This window comes from Hordeum vulgare, chromosome 7H (genome assembly GCF_904849725.1).
Source record: "Hordeum vulgare subsp. vulgare chromosome 7H, MorexV3_pseudomolecules_assembly, whole genome shotgun sequence".
NCBI lineage: Eukaryota > Viridiplantae > Streptophyta > Magnoliopsida > Poales > Poaceae > Hordeum > Hordeum vulgare.
This window is the reverse complement of record NC_058524.1, coordinates 200,772,645-200,794,547: the sequence shown is the minus strand read 5'-3', so window position 1 is coordinate 200,794,547 and position 21,903 is coordinate 200,772,645.

The following is a 21,903-nucleotide window of genomic DNA, read 5'->3' as shown; positions in this document are numbered from 1 at the left end:
CATAAGCTAATAAAATTGCAATTGCGTGTGTAACCGTGACTGTCCCCTTCGAAGATCTCTCTTCGATCGGGGACATGGTGGGGTTATGTTTGACGTAGGTACGTGTTCAGGATCACTTAGTGATCATCTATCATCGACTGCTAGTTTATACCACCTTCATACATGGTCTACGTAAGTTAGCCACCATATCAAGCTTAGGATGCTGCAACCTAAATACTCCACCTATCCTACCTAATAACTTGACTAGTTCTGGCACCCAGGTCATAGATTGCTGAGTCCCCGTGGCTCACAGATTCCTTCACAACACCAACAGGTTCAGGTACCCCCAAGACAGTTGATCCCGACGGCACGCAGCTGGCGTGGCAGTACGATGAGGAGAACGACCGCATGTACGTGAACTATCCAGAAGATTGAGGCGTGGTCGTGATCGTGGGCCAGCAAGCAGGGTAGCATAGTCATTTCCCATGTTTTGTAGTCCGTAGAGGAACTACCTTGATTGTATGCGTGATGTACTCTGATATATTTATGAGATGGAAATTGAATCCCTTATTGTCATTCTATTGATATTATGTATGTGCTATGTTACCATGTTTGCGAAACGCTTAGATGTGCTCCTTTCCAATTCGGGGCCTCGATCCCCAAATCAGAAAGGACCGCATCTTAGACATTACAAATAGAGCCTAATTTATGGATCTCCTAATCAATTTGAGAGGAAAATGATGCTTACCCAGGTGGAATCCATGAATTATCAGCCTCTAATTCGACCCAATCATCTCCACGGTCGATGGGCCGGACGGGGTGCCCCCCCGACATCGCTTCCTAATCCTAGATGGGGAGAAAGGGTAGACGCGATGGAGGCGGCACGACTGCGGCGGAGGCGGCAAGAGTGCAGCGGGGGCAGCACGACGACGGCAGAAGCGGCACGACGACGGCGGAGGGGGCGGTGCGGAAGCGACTGGATCTGATTCAGGTTACAGTGAGTGTCAGTTTCGCGGCCCCACTGGTTACCACGTAACGGTCAAAATGTGTACTCCGCCCTATACGGCCCCACTAGTCAGAGTTAACGGTCAAGCCATTGACCTGACGGCAACGTCCGTTGTGACCATTTTTGAGGGTTTCGGCCAAGGGAGTAGGGAAAAGTGAGAAAAAGTTAAGAGTGTGGGGATGAATGAGTAGAACTAACGAACCAGTGGCACAGAAATAAAAATCCCTTCTTTTTAACCCGAGTCGTCATGTCAATTCTTTTCCAATCGAAGTTCTTCTGTTCAAGTCAATTCAATCCTTTCCAATTTTGCAAGATCAATATCTCATTTCTTTTCAGAGTTCATCTCATTTGTCGCAAGTTGTCTTTGTTTTTTCCCGCCCTCCCTCCTTTTTTCTTCAATGTTTCACTTATCATCCAATTGCATTTCAATTCATTGTTGCTTCCGCTATCTTTTCTTTTCTTTCGTTCCCGGTGATTCATTGTGAAGATTCTCAGGAGTTTCGTGTTCAACTCTCTTCATTCTTGTTTTCTTCTCCGGTGAATTCAATTCAAGCTATCTGTGTTCATCATATACTTTCCTTCCTATATGATTGATGTGTTGGAAATTCTCATTCAATCTTTTCTTATTCATTCATCCCTCTTTGTTCTATCCGGAGTGTTGAACATATCTCGGAAGTTTCTTGGTTTCGGTCCTTCAATTATTTCGAGGTTCCCAACCTCATCAATTTTTGATTTATACCGGTGCAATCTCTCTTTTCCAAGCAATTGTTTCAACGGTGGTTTCTTTTCAGTGGGCCCATAACCCATAGGTTCTTTCCCACGATCTTGTCTAGCTCTTCTAATCTTTTCCCGGAGATCTCTAATCCATTTCAATTATGATGTAAGTATGCATTCCATCAGTCATATTCCTTCTCCAAGATTGCTTCTAAATTAATTCTCATCTTTGGCTCAACCTTTCATTCTTCATTATTCCGGAGTGTCTCGGTTATTCTTGATCGTGTTCTCCTCATCATTCTCAGCTTGGAAGACCGCCCGAGTGTTTCTGTTCAATCTTGGTCCATTCTCTTCAAGATTTTCATCTTAGCTTAGTGTTATCTTCTCAATTGTTTTCAATCATGAGAAATTCCTTCCATATCTATCCGGTGCATTTCAGTATTGTTTTCTTTTCTTGATCCTCCAAAGGCCATCATTTCAGAAAATTTCTTCGTTCTTAGCTTTCACCTTTCATTCTCAAATTCTTCTCAATTGTTGTCTCTTCGATCGTGTCTCAATTATTCCGGTGCCTTGTTGAAGTTTTCCGTTAGGCGATCATTATCTCTTCATTCTCAAGGTGTTATTCAGGATTCTTGTTGGAGAACTTCAAGTATTCTTTCTCTTACATTTCAAAGAACAATTATTCCTCCTTTATCATTTGAGGTGGTGTTATAGTATTCTTGTTAGTGAAGGAGTCTCGAAGAGAAGTTGTTTCAAGAATGGAATATTTAAATCCACCAATTCCTTCAATCATGGGATATTTTCAACCCATGGTTTCTTCATTGAGCTATCTTGGTTTAGACTTCACCTAAAGCTTTATCTAAGGATTGTTGCTATTATGGTGATTTCGTTGATCCAAGTTTTCAGTGTTTCCTCTTGGGGTAAGAAGTTTGCCTTTCTTGTTGCATCCAATCAATTCTTGTTTCTATTACTGGCTGGTTGTCACCTCATAATTGTTGAGATGGTTTTCATAAGTCCACTACAAGATTGTTCTTTCCGTTGTTGGTTTGCCAACAACTCCGTTCAATTCTTCTTGCAAGGCTGCTTGTCAAATTCAATTGTGATACTAGTTGTCATTCTCTTCTTCATTCTTTCTTCCCAGTGATCTAGTTTCTATTGTCTTGTTCCGGAGTTGTTGTGGTTTTGCTCTCTTCAATCATCATCTCGTTTTTCAAGATCACGTTCTTTCCTTGCATATCAATTTAGTTGGGTTATTGTGAATCTTGTCAAGATCTTTCCATCTTATCAATTTTGTTCCTTTTTTCTACCGAAGAGGTGCCGAAATTTTGTGTGAATTATTGCTTGGTTCTCATATCATTCGTCATCTCTCGCAACCCTCAAGGAACGCTGGTTTCAATTGTTTGTCAAAGAAGCAACTAAGTTTTACCTCTTTCGTTCTCTTCCTCTTCCCCTTTCATTCTTAGATCTCGGGGCAAGATCTCTTGTTAGTGTAGGAGAGTTGTGACAGCCTGAGACCGATGCTCCAAAAGATTACCCTCTTATTCCGTTGCCGCCCTGTTGCTAGATTGTGTGTCGCACTCATCATCGCATCATGCGCATCATCTGCATTGCACCGACACTCCATTGCCGCCAGTTTTCAAAACCTGCATTGGTTATTAGTTGTCGGTTCTCTCCGTTTTCGTCGTTGACCGTTTTGAGGCCAACCACACAAGCACGCGCACGCGGCATTTTTAACCTTTGTTTTTAAATGTCTGTATAAAATATTGGATTGGGTCGAAAGTTGGCGTGCGGTCTATATATATTGTAGGTAGGCCGCCGGCCAAATTTTGCCGCAATCGGAGTCCGTTTGAGACCCGAATGGTCGACCATAGTGACACCATCATCGATGTATCACCGGATGTATTTTGGTGTTTTAAAATATCGTGCCAGGCCACCAGTCTTCCCTCTCTTCCCCACCTAGCCTCTCTAACACAACCACCTATCTCTAGGGGGCAACCAAGATTGTTCGATCACGATCGTACTAGTGAAATCGGTGCTAAAGACCCGTTACCCTAGCCCCCAATCCTATATAAACACCCCTACCCTGCCTATTTGGGCGCTCCCCTAATCCTCCTCGGGATCCGCGCCCAGAACCCTACCCAGCCGTCACCCAGATCCTCCTCTCTCCCACCTCAGCGGCCAGGGCCCGATCCAGGCCCTCCCGGGCCCATCTGGAACCAACCCACAGCCTCCTCCCCGAGCTCACTCCTCCCTCCAAATCTGCCCGAGCTCTTGTGCTCCATGGGCCCCGAGCTGGTTGCCGCCGCCAGGACCACGTCGGCCGGCCACCGGAGCGCCGCCCCTCGCCGGTCCAGGCCACAGCATGCGCCGCCCCTCTCCCTCCTTCTCTTCCTCCTCTCCCTCTCTAACCTCTCCTCTCTTCGTCCCGTGCAGGAGCTGCAGCATGGCTGCCGCCCCGCCTCCTCCTTGCCTGCCGCGCCCAGATCCGACCGGGAAACGCCAGATCCGGAGGGTCTCTGCCGCCTCCCGCCTTTCTCGGCACCGCCTCGCCGCGAGAGAGCCCCTGCAAGCCGCCGCCGCACCCTCCATGGCTCACCTCATGCCTGGCTCCAGTTCGAGAGGGCGAGGGACACCGTTCACCGACCCAGCTGGCCAGCCGCTGGCCCAGTCGGCCACCTTGCTCCCGCGCCAGCCTCGGCCAGCAGGCCCAGCAGTCGCTGTGCCCAGTCACCGTACAAACCGGGTCGAAGCCCGTGGTGAGCCCCCCTTCTGCTTATATTAAGCCCTAGCGTCACATAACTTATCCAACGTGCATGCCATGTTAGCCTAGTTCATCCATATCCGGTCTGTAGCCTTTTTTTTATTTAACATGCGATTTAGTATTTTTTTTCTTAAAACATGAGTATATTAAAACAACCGTAACTTTTAATCTGTGCGTCAGATCAAAGCAAGATACATATGTAAAACGTGTAGAATTTCGCGTAGATTAATATTTTCCAACTCCCATGCATATATAATATTGTTTAGTGTGTTGTTTGCATCAGTTTGCGTGTCAACGTAATAGAAATGGTTTTGTTCGTAGTTAATTAACCGTAGCTCCGTTGGAGATGAGCCATATATATAAATGGACTAGAACGACGTGTGGTTTCACGTGAACCACTTTGTTTTGCCGTTTAACAAACATAAAATGTGGTTAGGACAAATCTGGACAGATTACAAAGTGAACGCGTGGGGTCGTATCGGAGATGCTATATGGCATTTTCCGCCTCATTTAAAATGCCTAGTCATGTAGTTTATTTTTGCTTCACCCCTTGCCATGTTAACAACATTTGGAATTGCCATGTACCTAAATGGGAGTGAACTAAATAATTAAACATGGAGTTTCTTCAATATGCAACTCGTTGCATATTGAGCTTCACTTAATGTGTAGTGTTTGATTGTGTGAATTGCCATGCCATGCCTTGCACATTTGAAATAGATCATGCATCATATTAGGAGGTGCATAATATCGTGCTTTTGTGGTGGTGTTGCCGTGTGTTGATTCTTGTTTCCGGTTTGCTTCGTCTCGATAGAGTTCCGCAAGCGTGTCAGAATGTGAGCATTCGTTCGACTACGTCGGTTCGACTGCTTCACGGAGTCGTTCTTCTTCCAAGTGGGATCTCAGGAAAGATGCTAATTTTCCTAGATACCATTACTATCATTGCCATGCTAGTTGTTTACTTTCTATCATTATGTATCGTTGCCTACCACCTGTTAAATATCAGCCTCCCAAAATTGCCATAAAAACATTCAACCTATCTACAACCTAGCAAAACATTGATTGGCTATGTTACCGCTTGCTTAACCATTGGACAGCGTTGCTAGTTGCAGGTGCAGTTGCTTCCGTGTGCAAACATGGGTTCCTTGTGTTATCACCATATTATAGCGAATTAATTTAATGCACCTATATACATGGTAAAAGGTGGAAGGCTTGGCCTTCTAGCCTGGTGTTTTGTTCCACCTTTGTCGCCTTAGTTTCGGCAACCAGTGTTATGTTCCATAACTGAGCATTCCCAACATGCTTGGAGTTGTCATGGAGACCCCCTAGATTCTTGTTCAGGGATAAAACTCATTTGGCAAGGCCGAACCTTGGTACTATATTTTCCCAACATAATAACTCTCTTAATCCTGAAAACATAGGGAGTTAGCGCTACCCAAGGAGTAATTCAACATAATACAGGGGGGCCAGTGCTAATGGTGTTGGACCCAAACAGAGCAGCTTATTAACGCTACCCGGGGCAACTCGGCGTTTGGCGTGGTAACAATAGCTCATCTGGTGTGCCCTGAGAACGAGATATGCGGGTCCTATCGGGATTGTCGGCACGTCGGGCAGCCTTGCTGTACTTGTTTTACCTTTCTCGATCTTCTTGTGCGAGGGTTTCCGAGGATACTTTGGGCTATGTCGAGGTTGAGGTTTTCCAATAGGAACCCGAGGAGATCACGGGTTTCCCTGATCTAGGTCATTCCGTCGCAGCGTGTGGAAGTTTGTGATGGACTCGTTAGAGCACCCTTGTATGGCTAAATCTTTCGGAAAGTCGTGCCCACGGTTATGTGGCAATGTGGAAACTTTGTTTAACATCCGGTTCTAGATAACTTGAAGTAAACTTAATTAAAAACTTGCCAACTGAGTGTGTAACCATGACTGCCTCTTTTGTGAGCTCCTTCTCCGATCGAGGACATGGTGGGGTTATGTCTGACGTAAGTAGGTCTTCAGGATCATTCATTTGATCATTATTAGTTCACGTCTGATATGCGTAGATCATGCCCCTCTTGTTCTTGTACTCGTAACTTAGCCACCTCAAATAAATTCTTAGTCCCTTGCTGCAGCCTCACCACTTAACCATATCTCACCCATTAAGCTTTGCTAGTCTTGATACATTTGGAAATGAGATTGCTGAGTCCGTGTGGCTCACAGTTTACTGCAACACCAGCTCCAGGTATAGGTAAAGAGTTACTTTGACGTGAGCGTGTTGATTGTGCTATCTGGAATTTCTTCTTCTTCTTCCTCAATCTAGGGTGGATTCCAGGCGAGCAGCTTGGGATAGCAACGGTGGACGTCGTTCTTTTATCGTTTGTTTTCATCCGTAGACGGACCCTACTCTTCTTCATGATGATTGTATGTATTGTACTAATGTGACTCTCATGTAGCTTGTGGCGAGTATAAGCCAACTCCTTATACTCATCTTTTCAGGAAATGTACTTGTAATGATATCCATTCTTGCGAAACGACGAGATGCATTTCTATCCATGTTGTGGCCCTCGCGCCAAAATAGGGATAGGACCGCTTCTTGGGCATTACAAGGAAGTAGTTGGCGGGTTTCCTGAATATAAGGACGATCGCTCAGAATTCACGCAGGAACACTACACCCAGTGCATGAGGGCGGTTCGTCCAGCAGCGAGTCAGCTTGCTGAGGGTCTTGACTTGACCAAATATCAGGCGACCTATGATGAAAACCACAAGCGTGTACCACCTCCCATTTTTGCACCAGTGGACCTTACTCCTCAGCACCGTAATCACCTTTTTTCCTCTGATGCTAATCCATCGACCATCTTGACAGAAGAAGCTGAATTCCATTCTTTAATCAATTGCAACTCCAATATGGGCAACTTCCAAATCCAAGACCCCGAAGGCTCAGCACTGGGTAACCCGAAGACGGCTTAGCCAAGATTTCATGCCAAGAGTAACCCGGAGGATACTAACCTGAAGGAATTGGACACCGGGTTGATGTAGGAAAGAAAAAAGTTTGGCCCTTGTGAGTCATGTAATAGTTTTTAGGTGTAAAACCTGCAACGATTGCACAAAACCTTTATGGATGCTCAAACTTTTGGCATTATCTTTAAATATGAGCCGCCTCTTTGAGTTTTCGCTGCTTTGCAAATTTGATTTCCCCTTTATGAGAAAAAAGACGTCACAGCCACCATGCTTTTCATGAGCCAGTAAGAATATGGAATTTCTGCCTGAAAAACATAACACCATATAGGGTATTGAATTGTTATAAATAGTCTGGCTCAGTGACTCACGGCGGGTAGACGGGCTTGCAAGGCTCTAGTCGTACCCTAAGAGGTTTTTGCAAAAAACTTTATGATTTATACTAGCGGATGAGGCTCAAGTCAAGCTTCAGTGAAGGAGGTTCGATGAACCCATGGTTTGTCTATTTTCCATATGTCGGTTCTCCATGACACCTCAATGTTTTAACCTTGGTAAGTTCAGGGTCCAGGATGGATTGACTCGCCAAGAGTACACGGGGCCAATAAGGGGAGTCGATCGAACATACAGTCAAATATAACCATTATAATGCATTAATGTTTCGTGAGTCAAGAGGGTATTAAGGCTGAACTCGATGAGTTGGAAGCCCCCAAGTGACCTATGATCAAGGAAAAGCCGAGCCTAGGATTGCAGAAGGTGATGCTATTACTTCTAAACAACATGGGGACTAATAGCCCCCAAGTAAGTCGGCTTTATTCTTCAAGATCATAAATTGGCGCCTATGTTTGAACCGTGCATCATGGCGACTGGTCCTCTTTAGCTTATCAGTATCCATGTTTGAATGATTGCAATAAGGCGGCTCATCATCTTTGATACTAATAGCGTCCATGTTTGAATGACCTCCTTGGTGGCGGTTCATCCTCTTGGGCGGTTTATGTAACCAATAAAGACTCATGCTCAATATATAGGCTGAAACGGCAGAGAGCCCGAATTTCATGGGAGTCGGCTTTATTGTTTTGATAAATACATTACAAAATACTAAACTATGTACATGGATAAGGAGCCAATGGCTCTAAGTGTAGTAAGCCCAAAGGTGGTCAATGTTCCACGGGCGAGTCGTCTCTTCCTTCCAGGTTGGCTTATCTGGACGAAGGTTGATCAGATAGTAGGAGCCATTATGAAGACTTTTGCTAATAACGGAAGGTCCTTCCCATGGAGGTGATAACTTGTGCATTCCTGTGTGATCTTGAATCAGTCGAAGCACTAAGTCGCCCTCATGGAGAATCCGGCCCTTGACCCGTCGACTGTGATAGCAACTCAGGTCTTGTTGATAGACAGTTGATCGTGCTGCAGCCAAATCATGCTCTTCCTCTAAAGCATCCAAGGAATCCTGGCATGCTTGTTCATTATCTGCTTCAACGTAAGCCGCGACTCTGGGAGAATCATGCCTTATATCGCTTGGAAGAACCACCTCAGCCCCATAGACGAGGAAAAAGGGAATGTATCTGGTGGATCTGTTAGGTGTAGTCCTGATGCTCCAAAGTACCGAGGGGAGTTCTTCGACCCAACAACCCGGAGTGCGCTGCAAAGGAAACATGAGCTGGGGCTTGATCCCACGCAAAATATCCTGGTTAGCTCGCTCAGCTTGACCATTGAAATGTGGATGAGCCACCGCAAATACGTCAAGTCGGATGTGCTCCCGCTGACAGAACTCCTTCATGGCGCCTTTAGACAAATTGGTACCATTATCAATGATGATGATGTGGGGATAACCAAAACGAAAAATCAGTTTTTTGAGGAACTTGACTGTTGTCTCTGCCTCACAATTGCTGACCGGCTCTGCTTCAACCCACTTGGTAAACTTGTCAACTGTCACCAATAGATGAGTCTTTTTGTCGGAAGACATCTTGAACGGGCCGACCATATCAAGCCCCAGACCACAAAAGTCCATGTGATTGGGATCATGCGCAATTCCTGAGCTGGCACGTCGACTTGGCGGCCAAACTTCTGACACCCATCACACTTACGCACTATATCCTCTACGTCGGCATGAGCCATCAACCAATAGAAACCATGTTGAAAGGCCTTTGACACTAAGGATTGTGACCCTGCGTGATGCCCAAAGTCGCCAGCATGTATCTCATTGAGAATATCTCGTCTTTCCTCCGGGGAAACACATCGTTGAAAAACCCCACAAGTGCTCTGTTTGTGTAACTCGCCCTTGTGGATAACCATGGAGTTGTACTTCCGTATGATCTGTCGAGCAAAGATTTCATTAGTTGGCAACTCACCACGAGCCAGATAAGCTATATAAGGAACCGTCCAGTCAAGAACCACCTGGAGAGCCGCCACCAGTTGTGATTTCGGGTCAGGAACTGCTTTGTCCTCTTCAGAAAGCAACTTCATGGAAGGGTTATGCAAGACATCGAGGAACACATTGGGAGGAACAGGCTTGCGTTGGGATCCGAGTCGTGATAAAGCATCAGTCGCCTCGTTCTATCACCAATCGATATGATCAAGCTAGTAGCCATTAAAATGACCCGCCACCTCGGTTATTGATGCCTATAAGCCGCCATCAGTGGATCTTTGGAGTCCCAAGTTCCAAAGACTTATTGAGCCACTAAATTTGAGTCACCCAGACATCTGACCCGGATGAGGTTCATCTCCTTAGCTATCCTGAGCCCATGGAGCAGGGCCTCATACTCAGCCGCGTTGTTGGTGCAAGGAAACATGAGTCACAAAACATAGCAAAATTTGTCACCTCGTGGGGAAGATAACACCACGCCAGCTCTTGAGCCTTCCAACTGCCTAGAACCGTCAAAGTGAATAGTACAGTATGTGTTATCAGGTCTATCTTCTGGAATATGCAACTCGGTCCAACCGTTTATGAAATCCACCAAAGCTTGAGACTTGATGGTCGTGTGAGGCATATATTTCACATGGTGGGATCAAGCTCGATTGCCCACTTAGCAATCCGTCCAGTAGTTTCGTGGTTCTGTATGATATCCCCAATTGGTGCCGAACTCACCACATTAATAGGGTGCTCCTAGAAGTAATGCCTCAGCTTCCGGCTTGCCATGAAAATCCCAAAGACCATCTTCTCCCAATGTGGGTATCGTTGTTTAGACAAAGTCAACACCTCACTAAAAAAATACACTAGTCGTTGAACTGGATATTCTTTGCCTTCTTCCTTGCGTTCAACAACCACCGCCAAACTTACTGCCTTACAGTTAGCAGCAATGGAAAGGAGCATTGGTTCCTTATCAGTCGGGCGGCTAACACAAGCGGCTCAGCAAGTTTCTTCTTGAGGGATTCAAAAGCTTCGTTAGCTGCATCAGTCCAAACAAAATGATCCGTTTTCTTGAGCAACTAATAAAGGGTGATGGCCTTCTCACTGAGGCCACTTATGAAATGACTCAATGCTGCAATGCGACCCGCCACGCGTTGGACGTGGTTGGTGTTGGTTGGTTTACCAAGCGAGGTTATCGCCTTGATCTTGTCCGGGTAAGCTTCGATGCCATGCTCTGACACCAGGAAACCCAACAACTTGCCGGCAGGAACCCCAAAGACACACTTGGTCGGGTTAAGCTTCATCTGGTACACTCGAAGGTTGTCAAACGTCTCTGTGAGATCACCTAAAAGTGTCTCCTTCTTCTGTGATTTCACCATGATATCATCAACGTAAGCATGGACATTACGCCCGATCCGACTGTGCAAACAGTTCTGAATACAACGTTGATAAGTCGCCCCCGCACTCTTAAGCCCAAAGGGCATAGAGGCATAGCAGAAAGCGCCGAAGGGAGTTATGAAAGACGTCTTCTCCTAATCCTCCTTGGCGATCTTGATCTGGTGATAACCAGAGTATGCATCCAGAAAGCACAAATGCTCACAACCCGTCATAGAGTCAATGATTTGATTGATATGGGGGAGCGCAAAGGGATCCTTCAGGAAAGCTTTGTTGAGATCTGTATAATCAATGCACATACGAAAAGTGTCCTTCTTCTTGAGAACCAGAACCGGGTTAGCCAGCCACTCAGGATGAAAAACTTAGATGATGAACCCGGTGGCAAAGAGCCAGGCGACTTCTTCCCCAATTGCCTTACGTCTCTCCTCGTTAAAACGACAGAGGTACTGTCAAACCGGCTTCATCTTGGGATCCACATTGAGATGGTGCTCAACGAATTCTCTCGGTACTCCTGGCATGTCAGAAGGCTTCCATGCAAATATATCCCTATTCTCACGGATGAATTCAATGAGTGTGCTTTCCTATTTGGGGTCCAGGCCCGTCCCAATAGTAAACTGCTTAGAAGAGTTACCTTGGGTGAAATTAACTTGCTTGGTGTCATCCACCGGCTTGAACTTGAGAGGCGGCTCAGAATCAATGGTTGGTTTTTTGAGCGGGCTCATGTCGGCCGGGTCCACATTGGCCTTGTGGAACTTCAACTCTTCAGCAGCACACACCGACTCAACGTATGTGGTGTCTCCTTCTTCGCATTCCTGCGCTATTTTTCGGTCCCCATTGATTGTGATGGTACTTTTAAGACCGGGCATTTTGAGCTTGAGGTACACATAGCAAGGTCAAGCCATTAAGTGGGCGTAAGCTGGCCATTCAAACAGAGCATGGTAAGGACTCTTGATCTTGACGACCTCAAACATCAGAGCCTCACTCCTATAATTGGATTCCTCGCCAAAAGCCACATTCAACTTGATCCGCCCAACTGGATACGCCAACTTGCTAGGGACGATATCGTGAAAGACCGTAGTCGAGAGCATCAAATCGTTCTCAGAAAAATTCATCCGCCGGAAGGTATCGTAGTGCAAGATGTTGATGCTGCTACCTCCATCCATGAGGACCTTAGAGAGGGTGTATCCTCCAACTTGTGGTGCCACCACCAATGCTAAGTTGCCAGGATTATCAACCTGGGGCAGGTGATCAGCTCTACTCCACTTGATGGGTTGTTCAAACCAATTGAGATATCTGGGAACCGTCGGCTCAGCCATGTTGATCACCCTCTGTTTGATTTTCTTGTCCCTTTTATAGGTGTTAGTGGTGAAAACATGATACTAACCATTGTTCAGCTGCTTAAGGTTTCTCTGAGAACTGCCCTGGTTATTTGGTTGTTGAAACCCGCCTTGGTTGTTTTGCTGCTCAAAGCCGCCCTCGTTGTTGTACTGTTGATTACCCTGATCGGACTTCTATCGACCGTTATTATTTGAGACGCCTTGCCCCTGAGGGCCAGAACTAGGGAAGCCGCCGAACGAACCCCCTTGTGATCCGTGAGGACCAAACTGACCCGGATGTCCGCCACCGTTTCCCCCTTAGTGATTTCTGGACGCTTGAAGACGAAATTCCTGCATCACGAAGCAGTTTTCCCAAGAGTGGTTAGACGGGGTATCGGACTTACTATGCTTAGGACAAGGCCCCTTGAGCAGCTCCTCATAATTACATGGCTTTTTCCCACTAAAGCCCCGCTCTTCACCAGTGTTCCGTCGCTGGTTTCTTGGCCCAGTGCTGGTGTTGGCAACAAAATCAGATGCGCCGTCCTACTGTCTTCTCTTTCCTTGACCTCCCTCGTTGCCATTACACCCTTGAGCTTGGAGGTGACCCTTGGTCCAGTCTCCTTTCTTCAATTCACTGGCCTTATCATCATCGGAGCCAGCATCCTTCATGCCGTCTGACTCGACATACCTGGTGAGGGTGTCCATCAACTCGCCCGTATCCTGCACCTTCCGCTTAAGACCGTCGAGCTTCAATACCAAGGGTTGAAAGTGGTAGTCTTCTCCAAGATCAACACGGCCTGAGCCACCGTTATGCTATCCGATGAATGGATAATTTCCGCAACTCATTGTGTCCAATGGTGGGCTGACTCATTCGTTCGCTGAATGCAATGTTGTAGATCTACAATCGTCATTGGGCGTTTACAAGTTCCAGTGAAGTTCTTAATGAATCGCTCCTTCAATTCTGCCCAGGTGTTGATGGAGTTGGGTGGTAAATTTTTCAACCACGTATGAGCCGGCCCCTCCAACATCATAGTGAAGTACTTGGAGCAAGATACATCACTGGCATCAAGCATATCCATAGCCAGCTCGTAACTCTCAATCCACGCACCTGGATCAAGAGCGGGTGTATAACTGGGCACTTTGTGAGGGCCTTTGAAATCCTTGGGCATGCGCTCGTTGCGAAGAGAAAATGACAAGAAGGGGACGCCTACGTTCCTTCCTCCCGATCAACTATCCGCAAGCACTGGCTTGACATAAGTCGGAACTACTTGACCCGCCATCACCGCCGCCGCCTCTGCCTCTCCCTGTCGGGCGGCTCGGGCCGCATTCACAAGCACCTGAGCATTCTATGTTGGCAGCTCGGGCGGGTTGACTTGAGGCTGCTGTCGTCGACCGCTGCTGGAAACCGCCGGGGGATCATCATGGAGACTCATGGTGTGAGCAGCATGAGGTGTGGAGTGCAGTTGATCATGACTGTAAGAAAAATGCGTCTCTTGAACCACCGTCGTCTTCAGCATCTCGATGGCGTTCCTTGCTTCCACCTCAAGTAGGGTGTTTCCTGTCACACCCTGTTTTTCACCACCAATGTTTTAAGTTGCAAAAATCAGGGCTTTTTAAAACTTTTTCTAATGATGTTGTGAATGCTATGAATGCCTTGTATGAATGTATGCTTGTTTGCTTGTTGATCCAAAACCCATGGTAAATTTATTATTTTTAAAAAATGAATTTTCAAAACTCTTTTCTTTGACATCACATCACATCTACCTTGCTTGGGTTACACTACTAGCTCATGATGCCTAGTAGCACTCCCAACCAAAGTTGGTGATCTGAACTCAAATACTATTATTATTTGCCAAAAACATTATTTTTCTATTTTAAATGCATGTCTGTTTCTAAGGCCAGGAATGATATTCCCACAAGGAAAAATGCTTCTGTGCCTTAGAAAATTCTGAGTAAAATCATGGAAACTCAGAAGGACATATATTTTCCATACATAAGATTTTCAGCCCTATTTTATATTATATTTATTTGAGTAAAACCCTGAAAACCATTCCTGTCTGTTTAAACCTTTTGAGATATTCCCAAAGGAAATACTCTCAATAAAATCCCATTAAATTACAGGAGCCTCCCCAAGCCATATTTGGTGCCCACATAAAACCTCGCCTTGATCCAAGGTGGGGAAGGTCACCAAATGAGCCTAAAACCCTCTCTGTCCGGTATAGAGTTGGAACAACTCTACATAGCAAAGTTTGTCCAATACGTCTGAAACTTTGCAGGGGTGTTTGGCACCTCAAATGAGGACTCCACACCAAAAATGAAATTTGCTAGACTCTGTTTAGTCACACTCCCTTTGGAGAAGACATATCTGGCCACTTTCATGCATTTTCAAGTTTACAAAGCTAAACTTGTGCAATGGAGCTCAAAATTGGTGGAAACCCCTACTTTAACCCCAAAACCAAACCTGTTAAGTTGCAGTTCCAGTGGTGGAGTGGAAGCACCCCAAACCACTGTCGAACACCTTCTGACAGCAAGGTAAAAACCCACCTAGCCACTGTTTTACCCAATGTCAGAGCCTCAAACTTGGTGTGTTAGTGCCTCAGACCAACCTAAGCACCTAGTCAACTGGCCCCTCCCATGTTCAAAGCACAAATGACAAAAAATCCAATTTGTGCCACAGATCAGGACTCGCAGCACTAGTAAAACATGTCCCCCTTGACCAGTCGGTGCTCTCACTAGCACACAACAGCTAGATACACTCCCAGCAACACCCAGGACATGAGGGACATGTCTGAAGTGCCCCAGAGCGTGCCAACATGCCGTGGCATGCCAAAACTGCGCTTTGGACGCGCTACAGGGAGCAACCGAGAAGGGGACGACGCTCCCGGCTAGTTCCAACCTCCCCCGACAACCCCTCAGTGTAAAGCAGCCGCTAGGGACCCTCCTCCCTGCGTTAGAGCTCGGGCGACGCGTGCCTGAGCGCACCCGACTCGGCCGAGCATGCACGGACGCTGCAGCTCGACCCCACGCCTTCTCCCTCTACGGCTGATGCATCAGAGCATCCTAAACCACGTCCGGAGACCATGGTTTCGCAGCCAGCTCCTCACTGTGCACGCACGCGCGCCGCGGTGAGTCACCGGCGCACCGAGTTCGGCTCACCGTCGCGAGCCTATAAATAGGCCTCCCAGGCACCTCAGCACCTCTCCAACAACCTCTGCACGACCACTAGCTCCCCCCTAGACACCCAATCGAGCTCGTAGAGTCCCGGTGCTGGAGATCGAGCAAGGCCCCTCTGCCTCGGAGCTCCGGTCGATCTCCGGCTACACACCGGCTCCTGCGACACTCGACCCACCAGAGCACTCCCCTCGACACCAGGAACCTTTCCCACAACAGCCCCGAGCTTTTCCGTGCCCCTAGCTATCAGTTCAACCACATCCTGAAACTCCTCCGCCACGGCCACCTCGTCGCCGGCGACTCCAAGCCTCTCCGGCGCTGTCCCGACCACCTACAGGTAGGAGGAGGCATGCTGAACCCATTCATGCCCTTAGCTAGGTCCATGGACGACGGTAGCCTCATCGGCGTTCGTCTCCTCCTCCCTAGCTGGAGGTAGGGGAAGAACCCGACAGGTGGGCTCCACCTATCTGCGTCCTGGAGCTGCCCCACGCGCAGCCACTTCTGCTGATTCCAAGGGCCCGCACGTCAGGTTCAAACCTGGCGCGCGCGCGCCTCGCAGCCTGCTGGCTTGCTGGGTCGGCCTGCTTCCCAGGCCAGGCTTTTGCCTTTTCTTTTATTTTTAAACCTGAGACTAAAATGATTTTTGTAAAAATAACTATCCAGTGGAAAAATATGATTCTTCCACTGATATTTTTCTAAAAATGAGTAGTATTTGATTCTGCCATTGTTGGCATTTTTCAAAAACAGAATATGTTTTAAATAATATAAAGGCATTAAAAGCAATTGTTTGCTCCTATTTTGTAATTATTAAAAATGCTTTGCTAGTAAAAACAAAGAGAAGGTATTTTTGAAAGTAACAACCTGATTTTGACCAAGTTTTGCAACATTTTTAAAAGTGGTTTGTGATCTGTTTTTGTGTGAGCTATTTCTTATTTATTCTATTCTCGATGATAGAATTACCGAGTGACGAAGGATTCAGAGCGGAAGACCTCGAAGACCCAGGATACCTAGCTGACCAAGGCAAGCAGCCCTTTGACCATGACTTGAGCATATACATTGATGCATGCTAGAATAGCAAGTACTTTTCCGTTGCATGTGATCACAGTGCCGGTTCATCATTGGTGTGATGGTACCGAAGGCTTCTTCGAAGCACTTGCATGATGGTGATGTTATACATATGGCTCCTCGGAGCACAAGCATGATGAGCTTGACCCTACCATCTATGAGGATTATGCTACTGTCATGCTGACAAGTAGAGTTATAGGATCATTGCATTGAGCTTGACCCTACCCCTTGAGGGTCATGTTAATACCATGTTGACAAGTAAAGATAGAAGCATATTATCATGAGCATAATGATGAGTTAAATCAAGAGTTTATGAAAACCCCGTCGGGTGCCACTAATGCCCGAGGGTGATGATGAGTTGGTGATCACTTTTGGTGAAGTGATGCACCGGTGTTTTGTGTGAGTATGGTTTCGGAAATAGGATTAGATTTATGATGTGTCGACCGTCCCAACCTTACCAGTACGACCACGATACCCCTTTATGGGACGGGGCTTTGTTGATTACTCTGGTCGGTACGAGCAAAGAGCCACATTACTAGTGGCGGGAGTGATTGTCGTCACCCTCGTGATGGGGTCGTGCCAGGTAGGACGACTATGCCATTATTATGAGTTCCACGCACACCGTTAGTCCCTGCATGGTTGATACTGTCCAGAGTCGGTGCTCGTAAGACGTACAACATGTGGGCCGGGTACCAATCGAGTGGACCTCTTTGTCTAGTATCATCAGGGGAAAGATGATGATCGGGTACTTACCTCGGGTATATGTGATATACCGCGAGTCGTGGATCACACGGAAGTTTCCTGTTTCTCGTGGGTCCAGCGTACTACCTCTGCAGAGTGTAAACTATTCGAATAGACGTGTCCATGGTCAAGGACAGTTGGGTAATCCTGATTAAACTACGTCATGATATTTCCGCATAAACCAAGTGTGAGTGAGTGTGTGAGTTTGGTGTTAAAAAGGTGTTGTTATAAAGATAATAATATGACCAAGTTCGGTGACTTGGCATACAGGGTAAACCCTAATGGTGTAGCCCTCAGCTGATACATTGAGGTTATGAAAAGTCCGATGACTTGACATATAGGGTGAACCCGGATGGTTCAACCCTTAGCAGATATGTTGATATATGTAACCTGTTCTTCAAAAGTAATTCTTTAACTTGATGCATATTCATGATCATTCTAGCCAGATGAGTTATACTAGAAATGCATGATATTCTCATCCTTCACTTTCATCGTTCATATCATGGGCTGTTTGCGAGTACATTCAAAGTCCTCATTGGCTTGCCACTGGTTATATTATTGACCAGACAAGGAAGGACCAGAGTTTGGCGATGAGTACGTCTTCGGAGACGGACCTGCGATCTAGGACGCTTCCAAGTCAGAATGCCTGTCGGTGTAGGCTTGATGGCATGGGTACCCGCTTAGCCCTTATGAGTTTCCGCTACCCGTTATACCCGTTTTATTTAGCCTTAGGCCCTGTTTGTGAACCTGACCCTTCGGTCATTTGATGTAATATTCGGTATTTGGATGTAAGACTCTATTATTCAGTATCTGTGTTCAGTGAGCATTGATCCTTGGGATCACTTGGCACGGCGATCTCGACTCGCCAGTCGGGGTCCCCAGAGACCTGGTATCAGAACCATCCTGACTATAGGAAGCCTTAGATAGCATGGATGTTAGCCGAAAATGATTACTACACCAGCCTTACACAACTTTGCACCTAAAACCTTCTGATTGGCGGAGGCTGAGCCAGCTGCTGGACGAACTTGACCTGTTGGTTAGTCTAACGAGGCGGGTTATGCCCTGCACCAGGCGTATGTGGGCTATCAAATGAGCAAGTGAGATTAAGATTGTCCGAAATACGACTCTAATGCCTCCTCTCGTGCACCGCGTCGGAAGCGACTCGCTGACGCTCAAGCTGCCATGCCTCGGCCTTCAAGCATTCCACCTCTTTATTAATTTGAGCTTGCTAACCCGCCATCTGAGTGTTCTCAACGTCAATGTCACGTTGTATCTTAGCCATCTCCTCACGCAATTTTGCCAGCTCAACATTGATTTCCTCCTGATTTTCAGCCATCATGGTGACTGCCACGAGTTTAGACATCTCGACCATCAGAATCGTCATGGCTTGGGCCAGCATTTTTCCAGACCCGCTTGCTCCATTGGCGGTCGCCGCATCTAGCTGATTCTGAGTCGTCGCTGCTCCCGCCATATAGATCGCGACATGGCGAGGTGGTTCCTATGGACCTTCAGAAATCGCCGCCTCACGAAATCCCCCAAGCCTTCCCTCATAGAGAGGGCAGATCGAATCTGTGTCCCCCATGGATGAATCGCCATCTGAGTTGAAGGGGGTATCTCCATCAGTTACCGGCTCATCCGGGAGGTTGACCCCCTATGTAAAGCCAACAAAGATGCGGCGCCGCCCGATATGACGCTTGGCGGGTTGGGCGAACCGAGCCGGCTCGACGATGTCGGTGTAGATGTCCGGCTGAGGGACGGGCGCTCCGATCTTGCCGATGAAGACGTGAATCTTGCCGAAGGGGACCCGGTAACCTGATTCGATTGAACCAGCCTCGGGACCCCAGCTCGAATTGTCGATGTAGCACTTTCCATGGCGGCTCTTGGTCATGAGACGAACCGCGTAGCTCCCAAACCCTGGAAGGGCTCCCTTTGAGAACTCAACTCCACCGTGCACTGGCCCCATGGTGGGCGCCAACTGTCGTGGTTTTGTCACGGCAGATGTCCTCGTAAAAGGACTTAGTGGTGAAGCCATCGCAACTATGTGGCGACTCAAAGGGGTTGATCGGGAACAAGAGACGAGTTTACCCAGGTTCGGCCCCTCCGATGGAGGTAAAAGCCTACATCCTTCTTTGTGTGTATTGATGAGGAAATCAATTACAAGGGTGCGGTTTCTCCTGACCTAGCTCTCGATTGATTGTAACTTAAGTCTACCAAACTTGGAGACTCGCCTTTATATACAGGTCGAGGCCCTAGGTTTACAAAGGGTCCAGATCACATTATGATTTGAGACCTGATATGTCTCTAACTCGCCTTGCTCCTTAAGAAAGGAAGCTCCTGGCGACCCATCTCCCACGTGGCCCATGAGTCGCCATCTTCGTGTCTTGGGCCACTGTCGGCTCTCGTTGGTAACCGCCTTGTGCCTTGTGCTTCATAGGTCAAGGCCCATCTTGAATATGAACGTTGAGCCGCCATCATCTTGACCCGGCCTCTTGGAGCGGGTCACACGGCGGGATAATATCCCCAACAGTAAGCAAGGGACAAGGTAATTAATGTATCATTGGACATCATCTTACATGTACTTCACTCCATGTCCATAGATATCCTTGTATTTGTTCCTTGTGTTTTGGGACTAACCCATGTAGGTGAGAAGAGTAAGAAACAACAAGGATTGCTCCCAACTCAAGATGATCCTCATCAACAATGAACATCAACCACTACCACACCCACATGAAGTCTTCTATGACAAAACCAAAGGTTAGTTTATCCCTCTTAAGGGGGGTGTCACATCAAGGGGGGCCTTTACTCTAAGACTTGAGTATAAGCATCTCTTAAGATGTGAACACATTCAAAGCTTTATGTAAAAGTGGCAACCCCATTTGTGCTTAAACAATGAGTATGACCTATGATCAAGTATTATTGCTTGGCTCCTATGTCAATATACTCATATATAGATGACTTCGTCATCGCCAAACTGCTTGGTAGATACTAGAGTTGTTGTGCATTTTTGCCATGTTTTAATTTGACATCTTATTGAGTGAGCATGTTGGTACGCGTATTGCTCATTCAAGGATATCCAATTGTCGTTATTTGGCTTTTCATTTTCTTTGGCCAATTGGATATACAAGAATGCCTAAGTACCCCTCTCTAGATATCTATGATTTCTCGTCTCAAATTATATTCATGCTACATCACAAAATTTGAGCAAGCACTTTAGGGACACTCTGTGTGAGGAGTACTCGGAGAACTGTCTTGACAAGGGCTGACTTCCAAAACCTCCAAAGTGCATTTCGGTGTGACCAAGTCCAAAATCTCGATCTCGCCGATGCCTAGGGATGATCTGGTTTTTCCATCTCGGTAGCACCGATAGAATATTTTTGGCCTCACCGAGTTTCACTAACCTGCTAGTTAAGGAACTTGATGTCACCAAAAATTTCGACTCGGTGTCACGGACACCCAGGGGGTATATATACTCTACGGACCCGGCGTTTGAAATACTTCCTCAATCGTCGCCTTCCGTAACTCCTCACTATCGAGCCCTCGTCCCCAGGACATTTCCTTCATCTCCCATGCGCCCTCGTCGCAGGAGTCCTCATTGCCGATGGGAATCTCATCCGTCATCGTCGTCGTTGCGATACCTTCAGCAAGTTAGGGTAAGTTTTTGACCCTCTATGCACTCCACAATCTAAATCTTGTGCAAATTGGTTTTCTCCATCTTTGGTCCATGATTGAAATGCTCCTGTCGAGTAGAAGATTCCATTAGATTAGAGAACAAAGAAATTTTAGGGTTAACCGTCCGTGTAACCGAATATCAGTGTCACCGAGTCAGAAAAATCGGTCTGATCGATTTTAGTTTTGGGATGCTGAGAACAATCTTGGTGAAACCGAGCTACTCTTTTCGGTGGAACCAAAAAGTGTGACAAGTTTATGTTAAGGACATTGTGTGTCTCCGCGGTTCCGAAAAATTTGACTCGATGGAACCGAAATCCCTTTTTGCAAAATGTTAAACTTAAGATTTTTGAGTTCGTATTTTTGAAAACTTCTATGTTTTGTGATGCTCATCCACTCCTGCTCTTCTACTTTCATTCATAGGGTCAGCTTGTTTGCTTGGTTGGTTGTCAGTATGTCAGGTTCAGAGGATAGCCAGTATGTTTCCAAAGATCCCAGTGTGTAAATGGACTCATGCACTAGCCTTGAGGGAATAGCTTCTGATCTAGGTAGTCCAAGTTCCCATGATATGCCCAAGGCAGCTACCAAGTCGAGGAATAAGCTTAATTCTGATGAGGAGGATGTTGACTTTATTCTAGAAGAAAGCATTCCCCAGAAGCAAAAGGAGAGAGTCACAGTCAGGAAAACTGTGAGAAAGGAGTATGTCAGGACTGATTCTATGAGAGCTCCATGGACAGCTCAGCAAGGGATGAAACTCACCCTTGAGAACCCCTCTTCCAAGAAGGCTAAGAAGTCAGGGTAGAAGAGAGCCAGG